This window comes from Drosophila persimilis, unplaced genomic scaffold, assembly GCF_003286085.1.
Source record: "Drosophila persimilis strain 14011-0111.01,24,50 unplaced genomic scaffold, DperRS2 tig00000002-arrow-pilon, whole genome shotgun sequence".
Lineage (NCBI taxonomy): Eukaryota > Metazoa > Arthropoda > Insecta > Diptera > Drosophilidae > Drosophila > Drosophila persimilis.
This window is the reverse complement of record NW_020825289.1, coordinates 19775279-19786577: the sequence shown is the minus strand read 5'-3', so window position 1 is coordinate 19786577 and position 11299 is coordinate 19775279. Positions and strand designations below refer to the sequence as shown.

At 46.4% G+C, this 11299-nt stretch overlaps 2 non-coding genes across 2 annotated transcripts; one reads left to right on the top strand and one right to left on the bottom strand.

Moving 5' to 3' along the window:
• Positions 1-697: 697 nt before the first annotated feature.
• On the bottom strand, positions 698-769 carry Trnaa-ugc. Its single transcript has one exon. It is a non-coding gene; the product is annotated as a tRNA-Ala (tRNA).
• Positions 770-1004: 235 nt separating this feature from the next.
• On the top strand, positions 1005-1076 carry Trnaa-ugc. The gene has a single exon. It is a non-coding gene; the product is annotated as a tRNA-Ala (tRNA).
• Positions 1077-11299: the final 10223 nt, after the last annotated feature.

Below are 11299 nucleotides of genomic sequence, written 5' to 3'. Positions count from 1 at the left end.
TGCACCTGCAATAAAAAAGTTTCTTTTAATCCTCCCGGGGATTTCGTAATAAATGATTTAAATTGCATTCCATTCGCACCCAATGAAAGAGAACGAACACCCCGAACATCCCAGATATCGAAGAGAAGTGATGTGGAAAACATATGGGGAATCCCTTGAATTTACATTTACAAGCGGCAACGCCCTTTCGGCTCTTTTCAGATCTTAAGTGGAACGAAAACTTGAACGGGTAAACTCAAATGAACTTTTTGTGCTCAAACCGTGCAAAAATCGTTCAATCTTTTTAAGTAAAGTACCAGGCGCACAGCGTCGAGCAGCCGGCGAGCGGAACCTATTCGAATCCGCTGGCCAATCGCATAGCTGTCTATCTCTGTCTCGCTCTGTTCTTTGTCGTGCTCTCGCCCAGCAGCGCTGGCCATCCCTTTCTCGCGCGTGGCATTTGAAATTTTACGTTTTGTTTGTACTTTGAAACGATCATGCGGGTCTGTTCATATCTGGGGAGAGTGGGAGAGAGCTCTGTTTCTCTCTCCTGCGCCCCTGGTGTACACATGGATCACTTTATCGATTTTACGAAGAAGCGAAAATATGCGATCGATTGTGATCTCGAAATCGGAATATTTTTCGTGGCGAAAACGTCGCCCAACAAGCATCAAGAAAATACATCAGAATAGAGGAAAAAAGAGACAAAAAATGTACTTGGAGATGCCGGGGATTGAACCCGGGGCCTCTCACATGCAAAGCGAGCGCTCTACCACTGAGCTACATCCCCCGATGGACATCGAAGGGCTAAATGCAAGCACAAGACACGCGGCCGACAAGTGGCGAGGCGCAGACAGATTGTCTCTCAGGTGCGGAATAAAACATGAACAAACTCTCCTCATTTCGTTTATTTCAGTTGTTTCTAGTATATACTTATTAGATATACAAAATTCTTGTGCACCCCTCTCACCTTTAGCCCTGCCATTCACAACACCTTGTAGACTTTGGACCGCGAAACGCTCAACGGGGATGTAGCTCAGTGGTAGAGCGCTCGCTTTGCATGTGAGAGGCCCCGGGTTCAATCCCCGGCATCTCCAAGTACATTTTTTGTATTTTCTTCTCTTTTTAGGAACTTTAAATATGTTTAGAGCCGGAACGCGCATCAAAGAGGGAGTTGTGAGTTGTGTGTGGCTGTGTGGCTGCTCTGGAAGAGTCGGGCCAGGGCCAAAACGACTTGATTTATGCGCATCGAGGCGGCAATAATGAATTATTTATACCGATTTACGGCTGCCAGGCAGGTCTGCATGTCAATTGGCAAAAACACACTACGGCTGCCAGACCAGGAAGGCGGACAGGGAGAGAGAGAGAGAGCGAGAGAGGGGAAGGGCATATCCAAAACTTGTACGATTCTCTTGGCCTGTGTTTGACTTCTGGCCGGCATTTAAGCCAAAGCCACAATGCAGTCAAGTGGTTAAAATGTGTATACCGTAACGTAACTCGTCCCCCCCCATCCAGCCAGGCTGCCATGGGCGTTGGGGCATGTCTAGGCGCTGCGCTGGTGGTGCTGGTTGGGGCTGCAAAGGAAATTGCCTTGTTCTCACTTTTGCAACATTTGCTCAGTGGAAATTAAAATTAAATTTTGCATGAGCCGCAAGTTGACTTGAGCTGTCCTTCCTGTGTACGAGTATGTATATCGTAGGCCGCCTGCTGGGCCATACAGCCATGCCTGAAATGGATATGGCCAAAAATTGTGTGTGTGCCACAGAGTCGGGCTCCTCGACAGGCAATTGATTTTGTTGCGGTTGCCTGGCTGTGCTACACATGTCTTTGATTTCCTTATTGGTGTTCTGGTGGTGACCCTTTTTCTTGGGGCTCCCTCCATTATCAATTAGCAAGAAGTCCAAAATCCAAAATCCTAAATCAGAAATGCGAAATCCCAATGCCCAGACAGACAGGCAGACAGGCTCTCGCATAAATAAGATTTGCCATGTCTCATGTTGCATTGCATTGAAATTAATTACCATAACGACGTCTGTTCGTGTCAGTGTGTGGTATTTATTTGCTTGCAATAAATATTTTATGGCACGGAGAGACCCTGATGGACTTGAAAGGCTTCAAGCTAGCTTTTGAATAAAATAAAATCGAAATCGAAATTGTCACACAGAATTTATGTAATTGGATAAACACCGCAAGGACTCCAGGACCCAGAACCAAAGCGAGACAGAGAGAGAGATTGTCCTGTCTGGACAGGCCTCGTTTCGGTCTGGGGCCTGGGCCCTGCTAAATAATTGAGGCAACAAACTAAACAAATGACATGGCCTCAATTCTGTGACGGGGCGTGTCAAGAAGCCGGGGGCGCCGCTCGGGGGGCCGGTCAGCAGTTATGGCACGGTCTGGTGGCCAAGTTATTGATTTCATTCAGTTGCAGCTCACTTTACAATGCAATCAATGGAAATTCCAGCTAGAACAATTTGAGGCATGATTGCAAAAGAGTGCCACCCCACAGGTATCCCTGGCATTGGGGCATGCCCAATGATAATACGGTAATGCGCTCAATCATATCATAGCTTAACCGATGCTCTCTCTCACTGTGGCTTATCGTAATCGCCTGAATCGCCGACCCCGCTCTAATTACCCAACCACAAATGGAAGTTAAGATAAGAAAAGGACATTCAGGGGCTTAGACGCACACACATTGGGGCGCCTTAAGACCCAGATATTAATGACATTAAATGGACATTCAAAATTCTCTTTCTGCTATCAACATCATCATCATCATCATCATCATGGATACTCGTGTCTGTGCGAGTGGTTTGGGGGCGAAAGTGAAAAATGGGGGGCAGCCCCTGTGTGGGAAATTAATAATGCATTCGATATCGTAGCCACTTTGCATTCAAATTCAATTGTGCTTGTGCGTGCAAATTCAATTCCCCAAAGCCCCCCAACAGCATCAAAGTAAATTATATTGCTGCAAAATTTAAATGCGAAACTATTTACGGATCGGTGCAGGGAGAAGGCCCGGAGGAATGACAATTGCAAGTGTCAAAAAAGGAAGCGCAGATGCCTAAGCCTCGGAATAGTCCTCCCCCCCCCTAAACCCGGACCACCGTCAACACAATCACGTTTCAATTAACACACACACCAGGCCTGGTCCTGCTCTGAGTCCTGGCTACTGGCCACTGGCCACTGGCTACTGGGTCCTGTATCCTGGCCATATTCATATGTAAAACACGCACGCAACGGCTGCTCATTGGGCAGGGTTTAATGGGCTAAGGAGGCCCGGCACAGGCACACATGCCGTTGTCCCCTGGCCCATGGGGGGTGAGGGGGCATCCATGGCCGCATGGACATCATAATTCTGGCCACAACTCCCAAACACCGCAAACGCCCAGCATGAGGGTTGCACTGGTATGTGTTGCACATAGCAGGTCCCTCGCCCCCCCACCCCCTAGGTCAGCCGGTTCTATGGAGCGCATGAACTAATTACGTTAATATGCGACAACGTTTTCATAGCCGAAAAATGCTGCATGCCCCTGTGGCAGGGAGCAGGGGGGGGGGGAGGGGGGCAAAATGCAATTGGATAACCGTCATTGGATTGCTGCAAAACGAGGTAGGGTCGTGGCAGATCTCACTTGCTTGACACTTGCTAAAGTTAGTGAAAATGTAAGGCCTACCCTTTGCCTCCTACTGTACTTCAGACATGCTCGATTGGTTACAGAAATTCTACGTCTGTTATTCCCCGAAAAACTCGTTTCGATGCTCGGACAGGAGCATTACCACGCTGACGGGGCTGCATGCCACCGCTGGAGTAAGTTAGAGTGCAACTGTTTGGCTATTAAGAATGCCAACACACACCCCGGGGGGGCACGGAGATGAGCGGACGTGCACTCTGAAAGCGTACGTGTTGAACGTCGGTTATCATACCAGGTGTAGTACAGAGTAAGCCCATCAGACCCCCCCCCCCCCCCGCGTTGCTTTTGCATTCATAAATAAGACATGCAACGGGGGAGACTCTGCCCCAACCAGCCACACAGGTTATCCTGTCCATTTGCCCAACAGGAGGCCCCCACACACACGCACGCCATTCGATCATTCCCTCAAAGCCCATCCAAACCGGGGCCCAACTCCCGTGCAGGGGGTGGGATGACGCCTGGGGGTTGATGCCGGTGCGTATGCGTTTGCAGAGTCCTGCCGTTGACAGCCACTGCTGTCATTCATTCATTAATGCATTTTCCTGATTTTCACTCATTTAACTCTATAGATTTTTCATTTTGCCTATTACGTGGCAGAGGTGCGGTCCGGTCCTGCCGTTTGGGTCAGCTTTGATGGGCCGCCCCTGGCATGTCCTGGCAGCTGGGAGCCAGGAGCCATGCTTCATTTACTTTGTTGTCGGTGGCCATTAGTTTGGACGCACTTTGGCCTGGTCCTGATCGGGGTCCGGCTCCCGTCAGTACGAGCCACCAGCACCAGGTGAACGTCTCTCTCTCTCTCTCTCTGTCTCTGTCTCTTGGGGAATGTTTCATTGCCGTTGGCTGACTTTGCGTTTCACATTGTCTGGGGTTAAGTGGTACATCGGTAAATGGGCGCCAGGGGGTGCCATGTGTGTGTGTGTGGGGGGCCGTTTCAAGCACAAACTTTCAAATGCATCAATATAAATCAACTATCGATCACGGAAGTCGTTTCAAAGCGGTCTCGATAGCCATTGAACTAGTTTTTCCTATGAAAAGAAGAAGAATATTTCCCTTTGCTTACGGCCAGTTATCGATAAGTTATCGATCTTATATCGATAGGCTACTTTTAAACGTGATTTAGGAATTTTCGAAGACCAATAATCGATAAACTATCGTTAATCGGCTCCTCCACGTTAATCGGCTCTCTACGGTATACTTTCATCGAATTATCGATCAAAAATCAATGCAATTAACATGTTATCAATCCAACAGTATTGTGTCTTCAGCAGCAATCAAATCAAGTGCAACGCTCCACTCCACTCCACTCCACTGCCCTGCCCCACGAGTAACTACGAGTTTGTCCGTGATTCTAGCACCTGACTCAAGTGGCGCTTGCTACTTGTTTCCCTGCGCAAACACAGACGACACTTCTTCGGCTGCACAGCTGCGTTTTATCTAGGACTCGATTTTCCAAGCGCTTAAGCAACAACAACAACAAGCGAAAGGACACGCTGCTCGGATAAACAAAAGTCGGAGTCCGAGTCGGAGTCCGAGTCGGGGTCGGAGTCGGGGGAGTGGCAGTGACAGCTCCCCACTAAATGACGCTCGAGGGCAACGACAAGGACCTCGGCGTAGACGCTAGCAGCGTCAAAAGTCAAAAGGCTATAAGGACGTCGACGTCGACTTGGTCTAAACTGAGTTTTTGGCTTTTCAGGTATAATTAATCTTGTTTAGCTCTTGTTGTTGCCTCGCTCAGCCTTTCTCTCTCTCTCTCTGTCTGCCTGTCTGTCACCCTGGGCTCCTGTTTGTTTGTCTTTTCGGAGGCCAACGGCAGTTCCTTGGATTGCCCTCTCGTCCCTGCCTTATCCGTAATGTATTTAGAACGAGTTTAATTTGCTCGCCAGCACATTTTTCTCTCTTCAGTGGGGGGCCTGAGGCCAGGTTAACTATTAATTTTCGGCCCCTGAGCAAGATTAACGAGTGCATGATTGCCTCAAATGGTCTGAGGGGCCCCGTGGGTGGTGGGTGGTGGCTTAATGCCAAAATTCATGGCATACTTCAAGGCGCTGCCGCCATTGCAATTTTGTCGCCATTTTGAAGTTGGGGTTTTACTTTGTTTTCCGCTTGAGTTGACTTCCCGTGAAAGGATGGTTACGCCGTCCTGCCGGTCCTGCCTTCGCCTTGAAGCCGAGGTAATTCATTTTACAGCTGCTTCCAGAAAATAGCCATACAACACCATTATCATATCCCCATCCGTTATCTTTCATCAATCTGCAATCCTTTCAGCTTTTCGCATCGAAATTTTTGGAGAACAAACCGCATTGATTTTCCTAATGGCACAAATACTCGGGGAAAACTCCTTGCCTCGCCTGGCCCCGGCCTTTCCCCTCCCCTCCCCTTCCCTTCGTCTCGTTTCATTTCCATTGTTTTGTGTCCAAAAAATGTTGCTCGTTTTCCCCAAAAACGTCTGCCGTTCTGCTGTTAAGTAAAATGTTTTCGTTGTATCTGAAATGCTGCCAAGCGGCAGCGGGTGGGGGTGGGGGTGGGGGGGCAGGGCAGGGCAGGGAAAATGGGGCCAAGGATTGGTTATTTCTGTGTTGTTTGTTATTGCAGCAAAGCTGAATGTGTTTTTGCAGTTGACACCTGAAATGCAAACACATTTGCCACAGCCGCTGAACAGGATCAGCTTTTGGCATCAGCAGCAGGAAGAGGACGGGGGACCAGGACCAGGACCAGGAATAGATGTAGGACCTGAAACCCAGCAGCAGAATGCAGTTGCACCAGATGCATCGTCTGTGTTGCACATGAAACCGTTCGAAAGGCAAGAGTTCTTGTTTTCATTTTGACTCTTGACTCTTGACCTGCTACCTGCCTATCCCTGCCATCTCCCCTGTCCTGTCCGGAGGTCAGTTGGTCTGTTGACCCACAGCAGAAATCAAAGCAGAAAACCAAGACCAAGGATATCCAATATCAGTGCAAAGATACGAATTCAATTTGGTCCCTCCTTCCTTATATTTCTTTAATTTAGTCTTAAACAAATTCGAACTTGGATCAAAGGGCACTTGACATGGAATCGCCATATTTTATGCTAAGTAACCGCCTCTGTCTCCCCCCCAACAAGGATCACGGGACTTTGGCATTGCATCTGTTTTGGCCGTGGCGTCAATCAAATTCCTTTGATTTCCATTTAGAAACTTTAAGAATAGTTGGATGGCTTTTCGCGCTTTGATTAGCTGCTATTTTCCTGGTTTTCCAAGCATTGTTCAGTGTTGCCGAAAGGCCACTGCCATTTGTTCTGTGCGGCTGCCTAATGCAGCGTTGCATAATTCCAGCATCAAATATTTAAACGCGAATCTTTTGTGCAGCTACCAGACGGTTTTCCTTTTTCCTTTTCTTTTTTTGTTCGCTTACTTCCAGCGAAAAGCAGCCAAGCAAACGTCTGAAGGGCAAACAAACTTTTTGCCAGCGCCAGTTAATTTAGTCAATTCAGCTCCACCGCTGGCCCCACCGCCAGTGGGGGGGAGGGGGGAGGGGGCTACTGGGAGTGCATTCCGTGAGCATTACGTTTCATTTGATTCAGATGCTGAAATTTGTATGAGCTGCATTTTAGCGGATTCGCCGTGCGAATAGTTTCACAAAATCAAAAGTAAATTTGACTCAACTTTTTGGAGGGGGGGATCTCTGATTAAAGTTTAATGCGGGAGGCTGGGTCTCTCACACACACACACACACACACAGACACAGATAATTGGTGTGGAGTTACAATTTTGGGGGACGTAGTCCTTGGCTTTGGTCCTTGGATAGTGGGGGGGATATGTGATATGTGGCCAGCCAGATCCTTTAGCTTGAAGTTTCGGCAATTAGCCGGATATCCGGTGGCCCAAGCAACGGTATCATCGCCTGGGTACCGCTGGGTGGGTGGGTTGGTTGGTTTTTTTTGGGGGGCGCTCGGTGGTTGCCGGAAATAAATGGGCTGGCAAATTTCGGGCACTAAATCAGTGCAATTTTCATATCGCACAACATTATTCACAGGTTTACGGGTGGGGGCCCCTCTCTGGCCCCTCTCTGGCCCTTCGTTTGTTTATTTTCAATGCAATTTTGTTGCACACACACACACACATACATATATATCTCCAGCTATATGCAAAATATACAATACGACTATGTACTCCGGCCACGTTCAGGGCTGTGCAATTTTGCTAAGCTAACTTTATGTCCACTTGTACATTTTCCGCATTTTCCAGACCCCTCCCACCCCACCGCCTCGTGCTCGAAGTGGCCATATTTCTACTTTTCCTCGACAAAAAGACGGGGAGGGGGGCGGGAAAAACGATCCAAAAGGGAAGAAGAATGCAAATTTATGGTCAGACAAAGTTGTGTAGACGTCGCAAAAGGTGGCAGCAATTATATATTGCAGAGCGTGCCACCAGGGATACGGCGAGGTGACCCGAGGGGCTAGGTGGCATCCTGGCATCATGGCAAAAGTAAAAGTGCCCCAAGGTGTAGCATGAAAATGATTAAATTTATTTGCTGCAAGAATCTGCAAGGCGGAATGGTAATGCAGACGTCGCTTCTTTTTTATCAGAGTTTTTGGGGGGCGCCTAACAGGACGAGTATTCAAGGAAATTGATTGAGGATTACGTTTCCTAAAAGCCTTCAAGAGGCTCATCGCTAGGCCATTTATGTACTTATTCCACTTGGGAAAACTTAATAGGTGGAGGAAAACTGTGGGCTTGTGGCAGGGGGAGGCTGGGCAACATTTCAATTAGGCGCACATTTTTGTGCTGATCAATTGGAAAAAAGTTTCAGCCGCAGAACAATGACAAGCGTAAAAGTTACAAAAACAGCAGGCAAAGAATCTAATCTATACCTATACATATACATACATATCTGATCAGCATCAAAGAAAATAAAAGTATCCATGGTAATGAACAACATAATATCTCCCGTCTGATGAAGAGAGTCGCCGTACTGCGACAAAATCGCACCGAAACCGCCAGCGAAACGCACAAAATGACTTCCAATAAGAGCACAAATTTTGGCCATTTATTAATTCAAATGAGGTGAGGCACAAGAGGGCGGGAGTTCGTGTGGACACACGCAAAAGGGAGAGTCAGATCAGCACTATTGCGAATGCCTCACCCTATTATGAACTTCACTTGGAAGGAGAGCACTCATTCCTTTTCGATTCTCTCCTTCACTGCACTATTCCATCCTGGAGTGGGAAAGGGACAAAACTTGACGAATTTTCAAGCACGCACACGCACACATATACATACATATGTCGCTGGAACTCAATATGAGGTGATCAAACGAAAAAAAGCGAAGCAACCAAACAATTACACATTTTAGATTTTGCCACATAAAAAAAGAATTTATGCCAAATAATATGTTCTTCTACACATATTTGTATCAAATATATAAAACACATATGTATAAATATATCACACATTGATGCACTTTTCCTTCGACGAGCTGCTTTTCTGCCTTTTCTGCGCCCCCGACCTTTATGAAGCGCATTTTTTTTTGCCTTAAACGCACATTTTCTTGCACCAAAACATTTTTTTTGTACACAAAACTTCACTACACACCTGCGGGACATTTTCCCTGTTGGATTTTCCGCCATTTTCCGAATTTTCACCGATTGAAACGCGGAGCCGACTTGCAAACGCACGCTTGGCGCGGGTGAAAAAATTTGAGTGAGAACGATGCAAATGAGTACATTCTCTGATCTCCTACTCCTCTTTCTATTTGCTCTCTCTCCCACGCAATCTGGAGTACTTTTGTTTGTGCTCATCTCTACTCTTTGTCTTCGTCCTCTGCTAATGCACAGCGAGATCAATTAATTAAATAATATTAGTTAAGTAATTTTACAGAGAGATCAATTACTTTGAATAAATTAACTAATTTCGCCAAGCGCTTCACCGACACCGCGCACTGCAATTCACCCACCAGTCTCTCTATCTCACTCCCACAACCACACGGTTTTGGTCTCAGTAGCCGAGGAAGTAGACAAGAAGCACGATGAAGCTCCGAAGCGAGCGTGGGAGAGAGAGAAAATAGAAAGAGGAGCAGGCGATCAAAGAATGAACGCACTTGAGCCACTCTCACTCAAATTTTTTCACCCGGGCCAAGCGTGCGTTCTTTAGTCGGCTCCGCGTTTTAATTCCTGAAAAAGTGGAAAATGGTGGAAAATCCATCGGGAAAATTGTCGCTCAAGTGTTTTAAGTGAAGTTTGGTGTAGTGATCCAGTCGTTATATACAAAAAAGTGTGTTTTAATGCAAAAAAGTGTGTGGAATAAAGGGCGGTGGCGCAAAAGAGGCAAAATGGCGGCATAAAGGCAGCTCGACGAAGGAAAAGTGCGGAAATTTGTGATCTATATGTATTTAATATACATACATATATGTAGACAAACATATTATTTTTGCATAAATTATTTTTTTTCATGTGCAAAAATCTAAAATGTGTTACTACTCCGTTGTTTTGCATCTTCTTTCGTTTCGTTTTTCGTTTTCGCAAAAGTACCCGAATAGAGCGTGGGAGAGAGAAAAAGCAAATAGGAAGAGGAGCAGGCGATCAAAGAATTAACGACACTCTCACTCAAATTTGTTCACCCGGTCGAAGCGCGCGTTCGCAAGTCGGCTCCGCGTTTCAATCGGTGAAAATGCGGAAAATGGCGGAAAATCCATCGGGAAAAATGTAGCACAGGTCTGTGAAGTGAAGTTCAGTGTAGTGATCTAGTGATTATGTACAAAAAAGTGTGTTTTAGTGCAATAAAGTGTAAAGTCGGGAGCGCAAAAGAGGAAAAATGGCGGCATACAGCTCGACGAAGGAAAAGTGCGGCAATTTGTAATAAATGTATATGTGTTTCATATATTTTATATACATACATACATATGTATGTGCAGAAGAACATATTATTTTTGCAAAAGTTATTTTTTTTATGTGGCAAAATCTAAAATGTTTAATTGTTTCGTTCTCCCGCTTTTTTTTCGTTTGTGTGTGTGTTTGTGCTTGCTTGAAAATTCGTCAAGTTTTGTCCCTTTCCCACTCCAGGATGGGATAGTGCAGCGAAGAAGAGAATCGAAAAGGAATGAGTGCTCTCGTTCCAAGTGAAGTTCATAATAGGGTGAGGCATTCCCAATAGTGCTGATCTGACTCTCTCTTGGTGCGTGTGTCCCCACGAACTTCCGTCCTCTTGTGCCTCACCTTATTTGAATAAATTAATGGCCCAAATTTGTGCTCTTATTGGATATCGTTTTGTGCGTTTCTCTGGCGGTTTCGGTGCGGTTTTGTCGTAACTTCGTACGGTAACTCTCTTCATCAGCATCGTACGAATCGGAGCAAGAATTTGGGTAAGTGGGAAAAGAGAATATATTTTTTGAATGCAACAACAATTTCTTGATTTGACAAATTATCGAATGTCGGGTATAAATGAAGAGTCGCCGCCGTAGTTCCGTTTTTTACTAGATTTATGGTCAGGGTCAGGCCGGACCCACTACTGAACCCTAATTTCCCACTTCTCAACCTTTTTGTGGGATTACAAACATCCTTAGGACATTTATTGACACGCAAATTGAGCAACAACAACCCCAATTCCAGGCGTTGTATCCCTTCTTCTTGGCCAGGTCGGGAATGGTAAAGGGAT